Source organism: Clarias gariepinus, chromosome 7 (genome assembly GCF_024256425.1).
Source record: "Clarias gariepinus isolate MV-2021 ecotype Netherlands chromosome 7, CGAR_prim_01v2, whole genome shotgun sequence".
Taxonomy (NCBI): Eukaryota; Metazoa; Chordata; class Actinopteri; order Siluriformes; family Clariidae; genus Clarias; species Clarias gariepinus.
In genome coordinates this window covers 17080023-17098295 of record NC_071106.1, presented here as the reverse complement: position 1 = coordinate 17098295, position 18273 = coordinate 17080023, and the positions used below count along the sequence as shown (strand labels likewise).

General features: G+C 35.9%; 1 protein-coding gene across 2 annotated transcripts in view; it reads left to right on the top strand.

The window, feature by feature from the left end:
- mgat4c (mgat4 family member C) overlaps positions 1–18273 on the top strand; it is a 168488-nt gene that overhangs the window by 135198 nt on the left and 15017 nt on the right. The window lies entirely within an intron of this gene.

Sequence of the window (18273 nt, the reverse complement as noted above, 5' to 3'; positions counted from 1 at the left end):
TAATGAGCCAATCGTGTGGCAGCAGGGCAGTGCATAGAATCAAGCAGGAATTTAAATTTCATGGCAGATGTCATTATCCATAGCAACTTAACTTTTTTTTTTTTTCATTACACACCTGAGCAGTTAAGGGTAAAGGGCCTTGCTTAAGGGCCAAAGTGTAGCAACTTCAGTAAGTGGTGATGTGGTTTGAACCTGGGGATCTTCCAATCAGTAGTCCAATGCCTTAACCAATGAGCTATCCCTGCCCAGAGATACTGGTCATGAGCTTTAATTAATATTCACATTAAATCATCAGAAGAAAGAAAAATCTGATCTCAGTGACCTGTCATCTCAGAAATTGCTGATCTCCTGAGATTATTTTTTTTTACATGGGTCTCTAGATTTTTTACAGATTGATGCAAGAAAAAAAATTCAATGAGCACCCATTTATTAGAGTTGACAGGATATGTACAGTAACTTAAATAACCACTCTTTACAACAATGGTTAAAAGAGAAGTATTTTAACCAAACCTTGAGGCAGATGGACTACAACAGCAGAAGATAACATTAGGTTCCATTCCTGTTAGCCAAGAACAGAAATCTGAGGCTATAATGGGCACAGACTAATCTAAACTCAACTGAAGATGCCACCTGGTCTTTTTCCAATCTTCATTACATTGCTTCATTGCATGCTACTGCAAAGGCATAAAATCTTTAAAAAGTGAAAAATAATGTGAACGGTTCGACAGCGGACGCAATTTTAAGACGTTTGCTTATTTTGGCAAATAAATATTTCTGACAGGCAAGGTTCTCGTAACAAAGTATTTATTTATATCTATATAACCTTATTTTAGGAGCTTTCATTTTACAAGTTTTACACTTTTTCGATGATGATGCTGATATGCTGAGACCAGCTAATCACATTGATCTTTCTGTCACATGATCAGTGCAGCTCACTACAAAACACAGCAGTCAAAGTATTAAAGATTAGCTGATATATTATTGATAATAAATTGCTTAATATGGTATTTGTGCCTTATAACACCTTTCTACAGTAACTCAAAGAAAACATCTATAAAATATTTTTTTTCAGTTTGCAATACTTCTTGCTTAATAAAAATAAATAAATAATACATTTTCTCATTTTGCTGTTGAACTGTTTATATAATGGGCCTTTACAATCAGTTTTAGTTTGCCCTCGGCATGGATTCTAAAAATCTACATTTTAGAAGTGGACAGATGAACACCATTTAACCAATCATTTAATTTGGTCTAATTTACACATGTCCAGAAGCATCTAAACCTGCTATATTTTTTTACTTATTTCTTATGGTTTTTTATTCAATTTGTCGTCTACACTACGGGAAATCATTCCCATTTAGGTAAAATTTTACTATCCTTAAAAACACAACTGACAGCAGCTACAAGCATTAATATGACCACAGTGGTAGACAGTTTTGAATTTTGTGACGCATAGCCAGAGGCCACACACGGGTTCCATTGGCTGTTAAGTATTTCCTTCTCGCTAAGCCAGATTTCACTTGTACAGTGAATAATGACACTGTTAGGTGGCATTAGCTGTAAATGTCAGTAACTGCATTTTTGTTCCCATGGGACTGGTCAGTGAAGGTTCACAGAAGCTGATTCTTAAATAGTCATTTTCAGAATGTAATTTTTTTCTCATGCTTTAAGCTGGAGGCTGTCATATAGCAAAGAATTAATGGCAAAAGATTAAAGGTAAAGATGTTAAATTTGTACAAATAATACATTTACTGAGTGTTGCTGAATGGATGTGCCAAAAGTGCTAAAAAATGGTAGAGCAGAAGTGACCATTCCAAACGGCGGTATAGTAAAAATTATGGGCAGATCATGGCCTCATTGTTAATTATAAATTGCATGTTTTACAGCTTGCTAATGATTACTTGGAAAAACATGCATGAGTGAAAAAAACAATTATTTTTCTGTCAAAACACAAATTTATGAGCAAATTAACTTTTCATTAACTTTTCCATGTTGCACATTACTCATTGGTGACTGTAAGAATAAAGTATAATTGTTTAAGAAACCATCCAGTAATATAAATCATGTAATAAATTACCATCCGAATAAACAAGAGACTCTTTCCTTACTACAGCTGTGTTACACACCGATTTATAGTATTATTAAAATGTCAAGCTGATACATTTTCAGTAAAAAAAATAAAAAAAAGAGCTTTGTTTTTTTAAGGTGGAAATTAAGTTTAAATAACATGTGGAACATTCATAGGGCAGGTGTATTTAAGATCAAAGAATGAACGCTTCTATTTCAGCAAACAAAATCAGCTCTTTCTCGTCTGCATGTCATCAAACAAATGAACAATAGTGTTTACCAAACGGCTTTGTTGTACAACATACCCAGTTATTAAAATGGCATCTAATTAGAGGCATTGAGCAGCCGTTTTACATAAGATTAATTGTGTTTTTTAAGAGCACTTTCTCTTCATTAACATTCCACCATGTAAATGGTTCCCCTGAAAATTCACTGATGCATATTCATTTCCTGGAAGCTTGCAAGTAGTTAAAGGAACGTGGATGTAAGGTGCAGGATCTAGAATGCATGAAACACATTAGGAGAAAAAAGAAAAAAAAAATTGTGGGGAAAACTTTATGTAAATGAGAAAGAGAGACAAAAATGTAATTTCGGAATTGGTGTGTGGAAATCACTTTTTAGAATAAGTAGTTTCAGACCAGGGTCAAAAGTGAACTTCAGAGAGAGAGAGAAGAACAGATAGAAGAGGGAGAAAGAGGGAGGGAGAATAAGATTCTACCTTCTACAGTAAATCTTCTGTGCTGTCATAAATAATATGTTCTGCTCCTTGGTTAGATATTGGTTTTCACTGCACTGTAAGAGCTGTTGTCCTGCCGTTCTCATATTGGATATGAAAAACGTAATCTAAGACATAGGCTAAATGAATGATACAGAATATGCTTCTGAGTAAACACACAACTTTCTGACAGACATCTGTTTCTGCAGTATGAAACATCAACGTAAAGTCTTTCCTTCTTTAAGGACATCATCAAGAACATCCAAGACTTGCTGAGACATTTCAATGTCAAACGGGTAAACTGTTAAAGTATTCATAAAGCGTCAACCCAAAATCCTGAAGTATTGAAATATTTCTTTTTTTCTTTTTTTTGGAATTTAGTTTTTTGACTTGGGAAACTTAGCTTGGCATCTCATGTGTCATTTTTTTTTAGTTATTTGATAGTAAAGACTATTTAATTCTGCAGCATAATTCTGAATTACAGGATTTAAAATCTGCAAGAATAATTACAGGCTGAAAATTATTCCACATAGCTACAAGCAAAAATGTCAGTGAACAAAATAGTGCTCATTAATTAGGGACTGATTGCTTTACAAATGTGCTACAGCCTCATTTAATTCTGTCGGGGTATCAGTCTAAACAGTCTTTACTGAAGGAGAAAATACCCTTTATTCTTCTTCTTCTTCTCTAGCCTGAAGAACATTGCTAAAAATCTGATAATGCTGTTCTCAGAAAATTTCCTATTAACTATTCTAAATGGCAGTGATCAAGTCTATGGAAATTTAAAGCTGCTTGGAAATGTTCAGATCCTTCACACTGTAGTACATCCATTGTTTGCACAATGATAGTCTGAATAAAAAAGATAACTGTCTCCTATTATTGGAAGTACACTTAAGTGATTAACAGTATTGTGGAGTGCAGAAAGGAGCTTGGCTCATGATTAAGAATCATTAACTTAATAGGGAGGCTAGGAAAAAAAGGAATGGCAATCTTAGAGCAGGTCATAATTACATAATGTGATAAATCTGCACCTACAAGTAGTCCTTTCCTCAGGCAATAATATGATTTAATTTATCAGATATTAATGATTGCATAAAAGTAAGCAATGTGAAAATGAACCTCTGGATTGGCTTTATTCTTAGGAAACAGACACCACTGAGACTATTACAGCTGAGTTATTCTATAGACTACTATCTAGTATACTGTAGTTTTAGACTAATCCCATAATAGGCAGTGGGGAGTCATACAGTCTAGCATCTTACTGTATATTGATGGTTCTAGACATATGTTTCTGCAACTGTCTCTAATGCAGCAAGTGTATTTCCCATCACAATGTTTAAGACTCACACAGAAGAGGTAATATTGTTAACCAGGGTCACCAAGTTCCAGCAAATTGTCCAGACTAACTACATGTGGAAAATACACACACACAAACACACACAAACAAAATACCAGAAACAAGCCCAAAATTTCATTCAATTCAAATTCCATTAGAAAATCACAGACACGTTTTTCTTCTTTTTCTCAGCCTTTAAGTGTGAAACAAGGTCACTGCAGTGCACACACATTTTTGATGTTTGGACATTATCCACTCCACAAACATCCTTTCATTCTCCCAATGTTTTCAATGATTGTGTTCATGATAGACACATTGTCTGCACCGAAACTGTTCCTTTGTTTGTAGAAATTTAGAAATTTTTTTCTGATCATTTTCTTATTAGCAAATTATTAAAAAAAAATTTAAACGATTTTAAATAAGCATTTCAGTGCATATCATACAGTGTATGAATGTGTATTTGACAAATAAATTTTTATCTAAATTTTATTTTTACCAAATGCAAGCACCAAATATAAACAGCAATCCTGTGATTTTGCTGTAACTGTAGATCTTTTGTTCATATTTATATTATATTCATACTTATTCAGGGGCCCTTGCTTGCTGGACATTTTCGGTTACGGATAAAAAATTTTTCTGTTTCTCCTTAACCGAAAATGTCCAGCAAGCAAGGGCCCCTAAATAAGTATGAATATAATATAAATATGCACAAAAGATCTACAGTATATAAATATTTGCACATTTTTATGTTTAAAGAAATGTGCTTTTTAACTGTATCTGTTTTGTTTATATATATAGTGCAATCTTTTTTTTGTGGAAAAAAATATTAACCTACTGTAGACTGGTGAGAAACCTTGATTTGCAACATAAAAATGACAACAATGAAAACCTGTGAAAAAATCACAAAAGTTATTTCCAAGTACTACAAGGGGGTTGCCCTATAAGGGGGTTAATTTTGTTACCTGTCTGTGTATATAACCTAATGGAGGAAAAAGAGACTAGAGTAGTCATATGTCCTCATTAAATATTCATCAAGAATGCATCTGGGCTTTGAAAGTTGGCCAGACCTTACTGAAAAGAGCTGGAGTAAGGCCACTGTAAGGTTTTTTATTTGGATTACATGAATCGCAATATGCTAGCAATGCTAGCCCACTGTTTGTCCAGAACACACACTGATTTGGATCACCATCATTGGTTAATAAGGTTGTGTGAGTGCATCATATTCACTGCCATGGCTAGCATTTTGTAGTGAAAGTATTGAACAGTCTCCACAATGTATATTTCTGCATTCCTCAAATTCCGTGTATGCTACAGTACATAACATTTTTAGAATGCATATTGTTTCTGTGGTTCCGTCTTCATATTGAGAACTTTATTAGGAAGCACTATTGCACAGTAGTAAGAAATGCAATTACTTTTAGTATTTATACAGTGTATAATATATATATATGCTGTATATACTTTGTTACGACATTAAAGTATCTGAAATGTAAGAAAATGGCTCCAATAAAGTTAAGAAAACTAGTTTAACTAGTTTAATGCTTTATTCTGTAGAGGCTTCATTAGAAAGAAAAAAACGGATTGAAACACGGTTGCAGCAGATTCAGCATGTTGGCACGAAAAAGTAGATATAGTCAGGACATTTGCCGAAGGACAATGACAGGGTTGCCAACAATCTTGCTTTTGGCATGGGACTCACACTTTCAGATCCTGTCTCACAGTCTCACATCACTCAAACCTTTCTCATGCCAATTTTAGAAAAGATCACTACCACTTTAAGAAAAACCTTCTGTTAAATTAAGAGGGTGCTCAAAATCTATTCAATTTAAGTGTAGATTTCAATTGATATTCGCATTTGATTGCGACTGGTAGCATTGCAAATTTCATTTGCTAATCATGTGGTAGTTTAACAAAGGCAGCTTGTGAAAATTTAATGTTGTAGACCATATGGCCAAAAATATGTGGACACCAATAATCATACCTACAGTATAGGTGCTTTGTTAATGATAATCTTCTGGCGAAGTTTTCCACTAGATTTTTGAAAATGGCTATGGCGATTCAGTCAGCCAGTTAGGTGCTGATGTTGGGTGAGAAGGTCCGACACCTGATCCCAAAGGTGTTCATTGGGATTGATGTCAGGGCTCTAAGCAGGTCACTCGAGTTTCCTCAGTTCCTTGAGTTCTGCTGGAATAGGTTTGAACATTTCAGTCTTAGTTTATGTAATTTTAATACTAAATCACACAGAAACATTACAATTGTTTGCTTCTATGTTTTTGCATGCTTGTTGCCTATTTTAATAAATACTTTTTAGTGATTTACATAACATTATTTTAGAGCTAACTGGTTTTAAAATGTTGTATATGCCCTGACTGAAACCAGAGAACATGCAATCCAAGCCCGGACACAAATATTTTAATCCACTTAACTGACCTTAACTGTACCTGTACAACAATTGGTCCAAACCCAGCTTACCCACTCTATCACTCATAAACATACAAAAGACTCAAACTATCCTAACCAACATTACACAAACCTCCAAAACTGTGCCTTGACATATACAAGTATAAAAATGCATCCAATGTTAATATTTTTGTAATCTAAAAGCATACAGTATGTAAAATTTTTGCTTAAATAGTTTTTTAGTAAAAGCTTAAACAGCAAAAAAATCTGTAGTGTTTGTAACCATGTCAATTTCATATTGCAGTATCTTGACAAATTTGAATTTTAGGATAATACACTTTTAGGTTTATGTCTTTTTATGTAAAATCTAAATTGGCCAAGCTTCATCTAAATAACAATTAGGATTATTGAGAATTGGACATTACATAAAAGGGCATGAAATTGTATTAAAAAAATGTGTTTTTTTTTTTATCTGATAAAAATATAAATGTGTATGCATATGGATTGGAATATAATAATCATTAAGTACTGTATTATAAAAAATTGTGCTATATGATCACTTACTCACTCACTCATCGCATAATGCTTTATCCTGTATACAGGGGGCCAATCCATCGCAGGGCACACACACACACACTCGCACACTCATTCACACACTACAGGGCAATTTGGGAACGCCAATTACGATAATCTGCAGGTCTTTGGACTGTGGGAGGAAAGCGGAGTACTCGGAAGTGTTATATGATCCTATCTGAAAATTTACTTTTTCATTTAGGTGAGACGTTTTTAGCACTGATAGCATGTTTTGGCCGATAGCTTCTCATCTGGATCTGTGTTGCTGTTGTTGTTTTTAATTTCCCATAAGCATAGTTTAATGTTTCAATATTCCCTGACATAGTGCAAGGTGTGCTAGTGGCCCAGTAGTAGTCGCTTCATATTTTTGCTAAGATACAGTATCTCAGAAGTGCAAAGTCTAAACAAGTTTGGGAAAACAACAATTAGCTGTTACGCAAACTTTGACCACTATTTCCTCTGAGACATTTTTGGGCAGAACATGTATAATTGAGGCTAGTTTAGTTTTGGTACTCGAAGTAAAAGGAATAAATAAAGAGGGCCTTTGACTGACAAACAGACATTTCAACCTGGGCCTTCAGGGCTTTTAAAGCAAGAGAAAATTAGGACTGTTTGTGAGTCTTCATTTCTTAGAAAGAGAAAAAAGAAAATTGCTGTTTTGAGACTGCCATGGACTTTTTTCTCACTAAATGTGCTGAGGGGAGATAGTGCTGTTTCATGTTATCTGCCACTGGATGCTCACCCTGTAGCCATTTTCTCATCAACACACATCCTATAAGTCACCTTGGCCTTTTTTCCAGAGCTTTGAAGGAAATAGCATGCACCCACAGATTTCCCATCATAGACAGAGAGGAATGGGGCATAATTTAGGAAGCAGTTTGGACTGTATTTGAAAATGGTCTATTTGCTGACTGGCTGCTGATGAATGCAGACTTCAAGAAAGCACATAAGTGGCTGTGAATTTGCTGCTTTTTTAACCTTTAATAATTCTTCCATAATAATTCCATTGTTTGGAAGTTTGGGTGACACTACAGGATGTGCAAAATATAGAGACATACACCACTACATTTCTCATGCATGTGGAGAAATGAACAATGGGACAAAATGTTCGTTTTAGTGCAGAGATAAGCAGGCGGTATCGCAGCGGCCTCCAGCTCTCCAGGCCTCCCTAACACTGTAATCTGGGTCAAAGTGCTAACTGGTGAGAAGGGCCTATGAGAGGTTCACTCACAGATAAATCATTTCTCATGCCTCCAGTCCTCATTATGTTCACTGCAGATATAATTTCAAAGCCTTTCATGTGTAACACTGTCCTTAAAGGTGGACCTGCAGCTCTCAGCCTCATGGTACTGAGAGAGAGAGAGAGCCACTCGACATGGCACCTTTGGAACATCACACTAGCACGCAGCTCTGAAAATCAGGTCATCCAATGCTTAAACCACAACACTTGAGGGCCTGTGTAACACAGTATTTGAAATATGCCACTAATGGACTTTGGAGAAAAAGGGAGAGGGCATTGTAAGTAGCAAGGTCTTTTTAGAAATGAATCTGAGAGGCAGAAAAGGTTGCTTAAAAACTGAATATTCTTTTTTATATTTTTAGGGACAGAACTGACTGCCTGCTCTAAAAACCTATCAATTATCATTTTAATAAAAAATGTTAATCAGAGGCACAGACATGGAGGCTTTCTCAGTTTGTTATTGTCAGTAAATGCTTTGCATAAAAGCATCATAAAGCCCTTACCTGCAAGTGGTCTTGGACAGACAGGCCATTCAAAAACAGTTTTCCTGCACATTTCTATTGTTAACTACAGTAAGGTTTTGTTTTAATATGACATAAATAATTGAATCATATGAATAAAAAGCTATTTCAATATAGAGTTCACTTTAGGCAGCAGAAACAGTGAAAGTGGCAGGTGAACGTCATAGAGTTTGTTGAAAACATGGGTGTTGGCAATTGTATCATTTGGTGGCCTCATTTGTAAGCCTATCTGGGGTCTTGGAGTTGTAATAAACTGCAAGTTATGTAAATATCCAAGTACAGTGCCATAACAATTTGTCCCTTCCTGATTTTTTTTTTTTTAACATTTGTAACCCTTAAATTATTGAGATCACCATTTTTTTTTTATATTACACAAAGATAACCCAAGTAAATATAAAATGCAAAAATATAAAAATGTTTTACTGTAAATGTATTATTTATTAGGGGCAAAGAGCTGCCCAAACCTACCTGTCCACTATGTAAAAAAGTGCCCCCTCGCTCAATCATAAATAGACTGTGATTTTTGGAAAGAGTTCAATTTTGCTTGCAGTCCTTACTTGCCTCAGTGAAGGTCAGTGTTCATGATTCAACATCCCAGAAAGAGACTGGGAAAAATGGCATCCATGGGAGAGTTTTTGCCAAAGAGTATGTTGATTGTCTTCCAGACTTTGAGGAAATATTCTGTGGAGTGATAAGATAAAAGTTTAACATTTTTGAAGGTGTGCATCCCGTTACATCTGATGTAAAATCATACAGCATTTCTTGAAAAAGGCTGCTTTGCAACTCAACCTCTAAATGGTTAAAAAATATATATAGAATTATGGTTTTGGAGTGCCCGAGTCACTGTACAGACTTAAGTCTGATTGAGATCCTTAAATTGGCTATTCCTGTTTGAAAACGCTTCAATGTGGCTGAATTAAAACAATTCTGCATAGAAGAGTAGGCCAAAATCGCCTTACAGCGATATGAAAGACTCATTGCTAGTTATCACATACACTTGATTGCAATTGTTGCCGCCAAGGGTGGCACAACCAGTTATATTAGGTTTAGGGGGGCAAATCACATTTGGCCAGGCAGGTTTGGACAGGTTTTTTCCCCTAATAAATAAATGTAATTTATTTAGCATTTTATATTTACTCAGGTTATCTTTGTGTAACATTAAAATCTGTTTGATAATATAAATCATTTAAGTGTGACAAATATGCAAAAACAAACAAACAAACAGAAAATGGCAAATACTTTTTCATTTAGTATTTAAGTATGGAAATAGTCAAGCTTTAACTAATACTTCAACTTATGTTTAATTCATTAGTTGATTTTAACATGATTAGTTGATTAACATGATTATATTGTAGCGTTTTTATCGCCGGAAAGGATGGTGAAGAGACGAGTGAGCTTATTTGCTGCCCAATGCAATGGCTGGGAGTACTTTATTAGGCACACAGCATGTATGGCATGAGCAGCACATTCACTCAGGAACCTACATTCAATTCAGCTTCAGCCTGAACCGGAGCACAATTCACACGTCACACACCCAACAGGGCCGAAGCCACTAACCCAAACACCTTTCCTCAACATGGTGAATTTACCGACATCCCCGCAAGGCATGCTGGTCGTCAGCCGCCGCCCCGCCCACGCCACAATATGTATAAACCAGACGAAAGTTTTCCTGGTTTTTATTTCTTTCTACATTCTAAAACAATTCTGAATGCATTCAAAATGTGCAATGATCTCCTTTGAACAGTTGATATTGAGATGTGTGTGCTACTTATCCTTTATAACGGCTCTAATCTGAGGTGCTGTTGAAGTTTTAATTTCTGAGGCTGGTAACAATAAATGAACTCCTCTGGAGCATACACACACACACACACACACACACACACTCTCGGTGCTGCTTCCAGACACCATTCATTTACATAAAAACTAAAAAAAAGTCAAGTTAAACAGATAGTACTGAGAACGGAGCTAATAGCTAAATATTCAGTATATTACTTTAGAGCATTTGTAAAGGTTTCAAAATTAAGATTAATAAGTCTATGTCACATATAATCCTGAGTGTAAGTACACAGATTGGAAGTACAGTACATCATTTTCAACCTGGGTGCGTTTGCCTCTGGGTGCTTCATGGTGTCTGGCATCAAGGGGGTTGCCATCAGATTGTTTGTGTGTCGTAGGGTGCCGGGCGGCGGCTTTGTGGATCGGACACATGTGCCGGGCTGTGTACTCAGTGTTCAGGTGCCTTTCTATAGTGGCCAGCATTGATTTGTTCTGTGGGATTGGAGCGGATGCCTGGCCTTTGGCCCTTCTGGTCATGGGTGAGCCTTGGGTGCCATGAGCCTGTCACCAGTTTGCTGTATACACTAGTTAGTGATTAATTTAATTCTATTCAGCTGATGGTAGTGTAAAGGTTATAGCTTATAGGTATACTTTATCTTTCGTAAACAATGAACTGCATAGATTAAGCTTAAGATTTAATTATTTTTCACATGCACCTTACAAGAAAGAAAGGTTTGTGTGCAATACAAGCTCATTATATGGTTATATAATTATTAATGTAAATTTTTGTAATTTAAAGGAGATTTATTTCTTTTTAACACTTCATGTAGGGAAAATATACTGAACTGTGACTTCAAAACTGAGGTATGTACTGTACCGAACTGCAAATTAAAAAACATATTATATCTTTCCCCTCAACAGCTCTAGCGAATGTGGATGGTTTCGTTAATAAACCTTTCTACTTTTAATGCTATCAGCCTTTGTGAGCTCCTGTTGTTGTGTCTGTGGCTCATTTGGACAATCTGCATTCTTTTATGCGTGTGTCTAGACAAGCAGTATATATAGAGCATCTTTGTAGTCAGCATCAAGGCAGTGTTTCGCAGAGGCAGCTCTCCCTTGTGCAGCTGGGTCCTGCTGCAGGCTGGACTGTGCCCAGATCTACAGCAGCAGGATGGAGTGGCTCATACATCAAAAAAAGTTCTTCCTCATAATCACTCACTACCAGAGGGAAAATAGGCTAAGGCCAAGTGTAGACAAAGAAAATCTTCATATTAGTCATCTCTGTAAGAGATAGCTTAATTTAAACATGTACTCCGGCACAAGGCATATTTTAGGCAATTGGCTGCCATGAAGAAGCTCTTCATTCCTTTCCCTGAATTAACATGCAAAGTACATAGGAAAAATTATGATGGTGTATGCTTACTCACTTACTCACTCACTCATCGCCTATACAGTAAGTTCCCGACCTATAAACATTCGAGTTACAAAATTCCACAGAGACGATCGAACCGCCGAACCAAATAGTTGGAAATGGGAACAAATCAGGGATGTTGCTAACCTGTATTCTACAACAAAAAAAAACGATGCAGTGCACTAGATACCAATATTTATAATTATATACAATGTTCTTATCGTGTAAGTGAATGTATAAAATGTCCAAAGTCCAGTATATTGTATTTGTTTGTGTGACAAAATAGAGTCCGTTCAAGCGCACAGTAAAAACCATGTAGCGTTGTCCGCTCCCGACGTCTTCCTGGGCCACAAGGTCAGCTGATTCCATTGAGTCACCCTGGTTTTGACCCCACTGGGTCACCCGGGTTCCCCTCGCGATTTAAAGGTGCAGTCTCATGAGAGTATGATGTAGCGCCAAAAGACCAAACCGTGTGGTTTACATTTTATATTTGCTATTTGCATCAAATGGAATGGAACTCGTTCGTAAGTCGGGGAATTACTCTGCCGCTTTATCCTGCATACAGGGTCGCGGAAGGGCCTGAAGCCTATTCCAGGAGCATGAGGCAGGGTCACGCAGTGCCAATCCATCCAAGGATGGTATGTGTTGTTATAGAAAAACTTTTCATTAAGCTAAAGTTGAATATCTTCTAATTACAGCTGTGTGGTTTGTCTCTGTATGTACCTCAAACATTGGAATGAGGAAATAATGTTTTCTTGATGATTTTAAACAATGGCACGGTTGTTGGTGGCAGATGGGCTGGGTATTTCTTAAACTTCTGATCTCCTTCATCACGGGACAGGATGTATACAGCTAAAAACATGAAGCCATTAACTCAGCAGCCTCTCTCTTTCTAAAGCTTCATTAAATCCCCTTACAATTCCCAGAGTAATCTGTTGTTATGAGGGGTGTTCAATTCAAACCGGGATTTGTGATGGTATTTCTTGTTGAAGGCGAAAAACTGATTGACATTTACAGATGACTTTGAGATAAACATGTTAAAGAAGGCCGTGTGTCCGTGAATGACAATCCTGGCCGAGGTGGCTCAGAGCCCACTGCAGTCGTTCCCTTGAATGTTCTGCAAGTGGAATGCCTGACCCTTGATAAATTGTCACCTGATAACTTGTTACCAACTTGCTGCAGCAGAGGATTATATAAAAAATAAAGGTAGTTTTTACTTTCATAATGTGTTCTTTTATTCTGGCCCTTGTATATAGTACATTAGAGCGAACACATCAACACAAACCTGTGATTTGCCCTGCAGACAGAAGTACTTTTAGACCTACTGGTATAGAAAAGACACATTCTGACTGTTCACATTTGAGAATTTAACAGCACTGTGTTATAAAGACCAGAAAATGGTTGCATAAAAGGTTGCTCATTCAAAACTTATTCAAAACCATAAGTAATGAATAAAAATTATTTGGGTCATGGTTATTTGGCAACAGGAACACCTTATTTATGTGTCTCTACCATATATGTACAGTATGTTCATTTAGGCAACACTATAATTATGTATACAGTAATTACATTGTCTCAGTGTAAACCTGATGAAGAGATAATGGCTCTTAAATAGCAGCTATTAGTTATGTGTTCAGTACACACCCTTTTTCCCCAGCAAGTGCCGAGTTTTTACATCAGGTGGATTGGTGCTAAAATTACATTGATTTAAAGAAACAGGCCAGTTTTCTGGTCAGGCCATCTCAGTAGCATCTGACCCTTGGTGTCATGCTGAACAGGAAACATTTCCATTCCATTAAATTCCTTCTCGAAACTAATACCAGCAATAGTGCATACATTCATTGTTTATTTTTTTTTATTTCTTCATGATTTCACCCCAACCATAAGCGGCTATTCAAAATATTATTTTAGGAAGGTTTTTGGCATCCTTACCTGACATCTTGTCATGCTTTATGCCACACACTATAACTAGAAGCACCTACAAGCGGCATCGTCTAAACTGCTTTATCTTGTATACTGTACAGGGTCGCGGGGAGACTTAGGGCACGAGACACCCTAGACGGGGTGCCAGTCCATCGCATGGCTGGCACATGCCTACCTACAATCATATGCTCTTTCACACACTACAGGTAATTTAGTAACGCCGATTAGATAAATCCGCATGTCTATGGACTGTGGGAGAAAACTCACTAAGCTCAGGGAGAACATGCAGACCCCATGCAGACCTTGACCCTGAAGATGCAAGGCGACAGTGCTAACCAATCATACCACCCAACTGGAAGCAGGATTTTAAAAAGCTTACATGAAAAGCGTGTGTCAGTTACCATAGATTCCCTGAAAGTATTAATAAAAGCAAGGACAAAACTTTTCTGTTATACACTGAAAACATTTGGGTTTGGGATCAAAAGATGAAGATGAGATAAATGATCAGAATTTTAGCTTTCATTTTCTGGTATTTATAGCATGGTACTTTTAGTGGCAGACCACAAAATGCAACTACCTGAATGAGAGTTTTCTCTGGTTTGTGTTTGTGGTTATGAGATCATGCTCTGAATAAACATCATAAAACAACTGACAGCATGTGCAGTTCATGATGCTGCTACCGCCGCTGCTGCTGCTGCTGCTCAACTCACTGGCAGTAAAGGAGTGGGCAGGAGCTCTGACACAATTCTCTAGATAACACAGTGTGTGTGCATACATGAACACAAGTATGCACACACAACAGCACACACGCACACACACACAGACAGTGAGAGCTGCTGACAATGTTTACATACGTGTGAATGTTTACATATGTCAGGCACTCTGCTCGATGTGTTTCTCCAGGGAGTTTATAGAGCATTTTTGTGTGTGAAAGTATGAGACAATGAGAAAAACTTGTAAGTGCAGGGAATGCAGTGTCAGTACCTTTTAAACTAACACACATGCACACACACCCACACACAGAAAGAGAGAGCATGAGCTCGATACAATTTCTTTTCTTAATTTTTACTGATTTTCATTGTCTGAATGCATTCTATTGGCATTATTAATGCCTAATTATAATTAATACACATGCCTACTCCTACAGTACTATAAATTTACCCATAACCTCTTTTTTCCACTCCTATTATGAAACAATTGATCCCCACCACAAACAAACATACATAAAAGTTTATTAATCTACAGTAGTTTCTCTATATATCCGTTACTATAAAGCTGATACTTATATTGACATTTATTTCCATGTGTACTCATAATTATTATATCAGTGAACAAATTGCACAAATATCAGGGAACATACTATATAAATCCCATATTCTTACATCAAAACCTCTTCTAAAAAGATTTTGGTTTAAATAATTTTCAGTTGTAAATGTTGTGTTGTAAATGTGTAATAAATATTTTTGCAACATTTTGAGTTAAAACTTCATAAACATTATTAACATTATTAACATTTTCATAGAGCTAGTGTTTGTCCATCTGTGCCTTTGGTGACCGATGTTCTATTAACCATGTAAAGCCCTATTACAGTAGACACTTTACACAAAAATAACATCTTAGCAAGGTAAATATTTGAATAAATATAGTCAAATATATCTTTATATTTTTTTGTATAAGTCTACAATAAACAAATCATACTGTATGACGGTTAACACTTTTTTTTGTCATGCTCAATGTTTAAGCATTGATTTTCAGGAAAAAAGGGAAGTTGTTTTATAATGAAATAAGTAAAATTTAGCCATAAATTTAGATAATATTATTCTGTAATTTAACTTTCATCATAAATAATATAGACAATAATAGACTAATTTAGCTTATTCTATTATATAATGAATCTTTTTCTATTGGAAAATTTTGTCAATATTCAAGATATCACTTGCTATGATGTCATTCTAGCATGTCTGTTCAATACTTACCGACTATTCTGTAACCCTCTTCAACACACACACTTTAAAAACAGTGCCATTAATGGGTTAACAATGGGATCAGTGAAACATAATTAAGCATAAATAATAAATGTTGTTTTTAGTCACTTCCTTAGATAATTGCAAATGAATAATCAATAACCTGATATAAGCACTTCCTATTACATTACTCACAAATTACAGCAATTGTGCCTACAATCAACATTCTGCATCAGACAGACAATATATATATTGATCACGGAAAAAAGATTTTTATTCTTCTCTTTCCAGAATGTTCTGTATTATTTCAAATATATTAATGTGTTGAAACATTCTTATCTCATACACCGCACAGTATTTATTGCCATTTTTCTGCTCTTTTTTGGCCAAGAAACCCTATTTAACTGGCAGAAGCTGTGACACAAAGAGAGTGAGGGCTGCAGGCTTAATTGATTATTTGCGCAGAGCTGTGTATCAGCGAGGTGCAGCACACCCAGGGGAAATAATGTAAAACAGATAACAAGATCAAATGCTGGAGAATTGCTTTCTCTTGCCAGCTTTATTAATCTGTTTCTTTCACGTTCAAACTGGCTTTCCCACACCTCACTCTCTCTAGGTTTTTATATTAAGGCAGGGTATGCCTTTGTGTCCTAATTAATCCAAGAACTTCTCACCTGATACAGGGTTTATCGGTCAGCTTGGAGAGACAGTCCATTAAACAAGATTTTTGAAATGCCTTAAAGTCTGGATAATGTTCTTCAGTTTTTTTTAAAAGATAATCCATGTTAGTGCTGCATTGTATTATAGGAACACTGATTACTATCAAATAATTTATAAAGTCATAAGTGCTTGTAATGCCCGTAAGGTTTGTGCTGTGTTACTAATAGCTTGCTAGCCTAATAATAAATCTGTATAAATAAAAAAAATAAGCATTAGCATTAACAATAGTATGGTACTAGCAGACCACAAAATGCGACTGAATGAGAGTTTTCTCTGCTTTGTGCCTGTGGTTGAGATCTAAATACACTTACAGTAAAAAAATAAATGACAGCATGTGCAATTCATGATGCTTATACACTAGAAATAAAAGAAAGGTTTTGTCTGTACATCGGTCACAACTCACTCTTTCAATCTTTATGTTTCATACATTATAGAGGACCGGATACCTGAATTTTCTGTCTGTATGTCCGTTTGTCTGTTTAATTCATCGATGCAAGTCCTTTGGTATTTGTCTGCATCAAAATTTGAAATCAAAATGTTTAGTAGAAGTAAAGTTACAGTATAAGCAGTTTTGTGCCAGATTATAAACCGCAAGTTTTGTCATCGTACTATACATGCATCAAAATGTGGGCGCGACTTAAATCGACCGCTTGACAGAATTTAATTAAACTTTTGCAGTCCTTAAGTATCTGCCTACAGTTTAACCTGCTTCGTAAATTAAATTAAAATGTTGAATAAAAGCAGTTATGAACAGTTATGTGCCGGATATAATAATCTACTTTTAAATAATCTAGTAATAAGCTCCTTGCTCAATGTAAACAAATATCTCAACTGACAGATCTTAATTGTAAAATCTTAACTCAATATTTTACTGGGATTTGTTCATATTTTCAGCGCTAAAATAACAATACTGTACTGTATATAAGTGAATTTGAATGTGCTGGTGTCGTTTTAAGACTAAACATAAAGTAATATTTATCAAAAGTCAAAAGTCTGGACACAACTTTGTCTACATCCTAGCATCATCATCATCATAATAATAATAATAATAATAATAATAATAATAATAATAATAATAAAAACTATGAATTAGGTATTAAGGTATTAAGTCGCGAAGGTCAGCTGTTCTGGAATAAGTGCATTTGCAAAACCCATCAAGCACATGATGAAATTGGCTCTCATAAAGACCTTCCCAGGAAATAAAGAGCAACACTTACCTAGTTTTACAAAGCTCAAGTAGCAAACCCATTTTAGCATATGATTATTTAGCCAGTACTAAAAATTGTAATTTACGTTATAATTTGAGTTTATAACTGCACTATACTAGTGACAATAAAGAATCTTTAATCTACACCTGTATGTATGTTGTGTGTGTGTGTGTGTGTGTGTGTGTGTGTGTGTGTGTGTGTGTGTGTGTGTGTGTGTGTGTGTGCATGCACAAAACAAACAGAATAATTTCTTCACACAGTTTTTGAAATAACTTGCCAGGTAGGTTGTTCCAAATATCTTGGAAACCTAACCACAGATCTTCTGCGCATGTAGGCTGCCTTAAATCCTTCTGTCTCTTCATGTAATCCCAGACAGACTAGAGAATGTTGAAATCAGGGCTTTGCAGGAGCCAAACCAT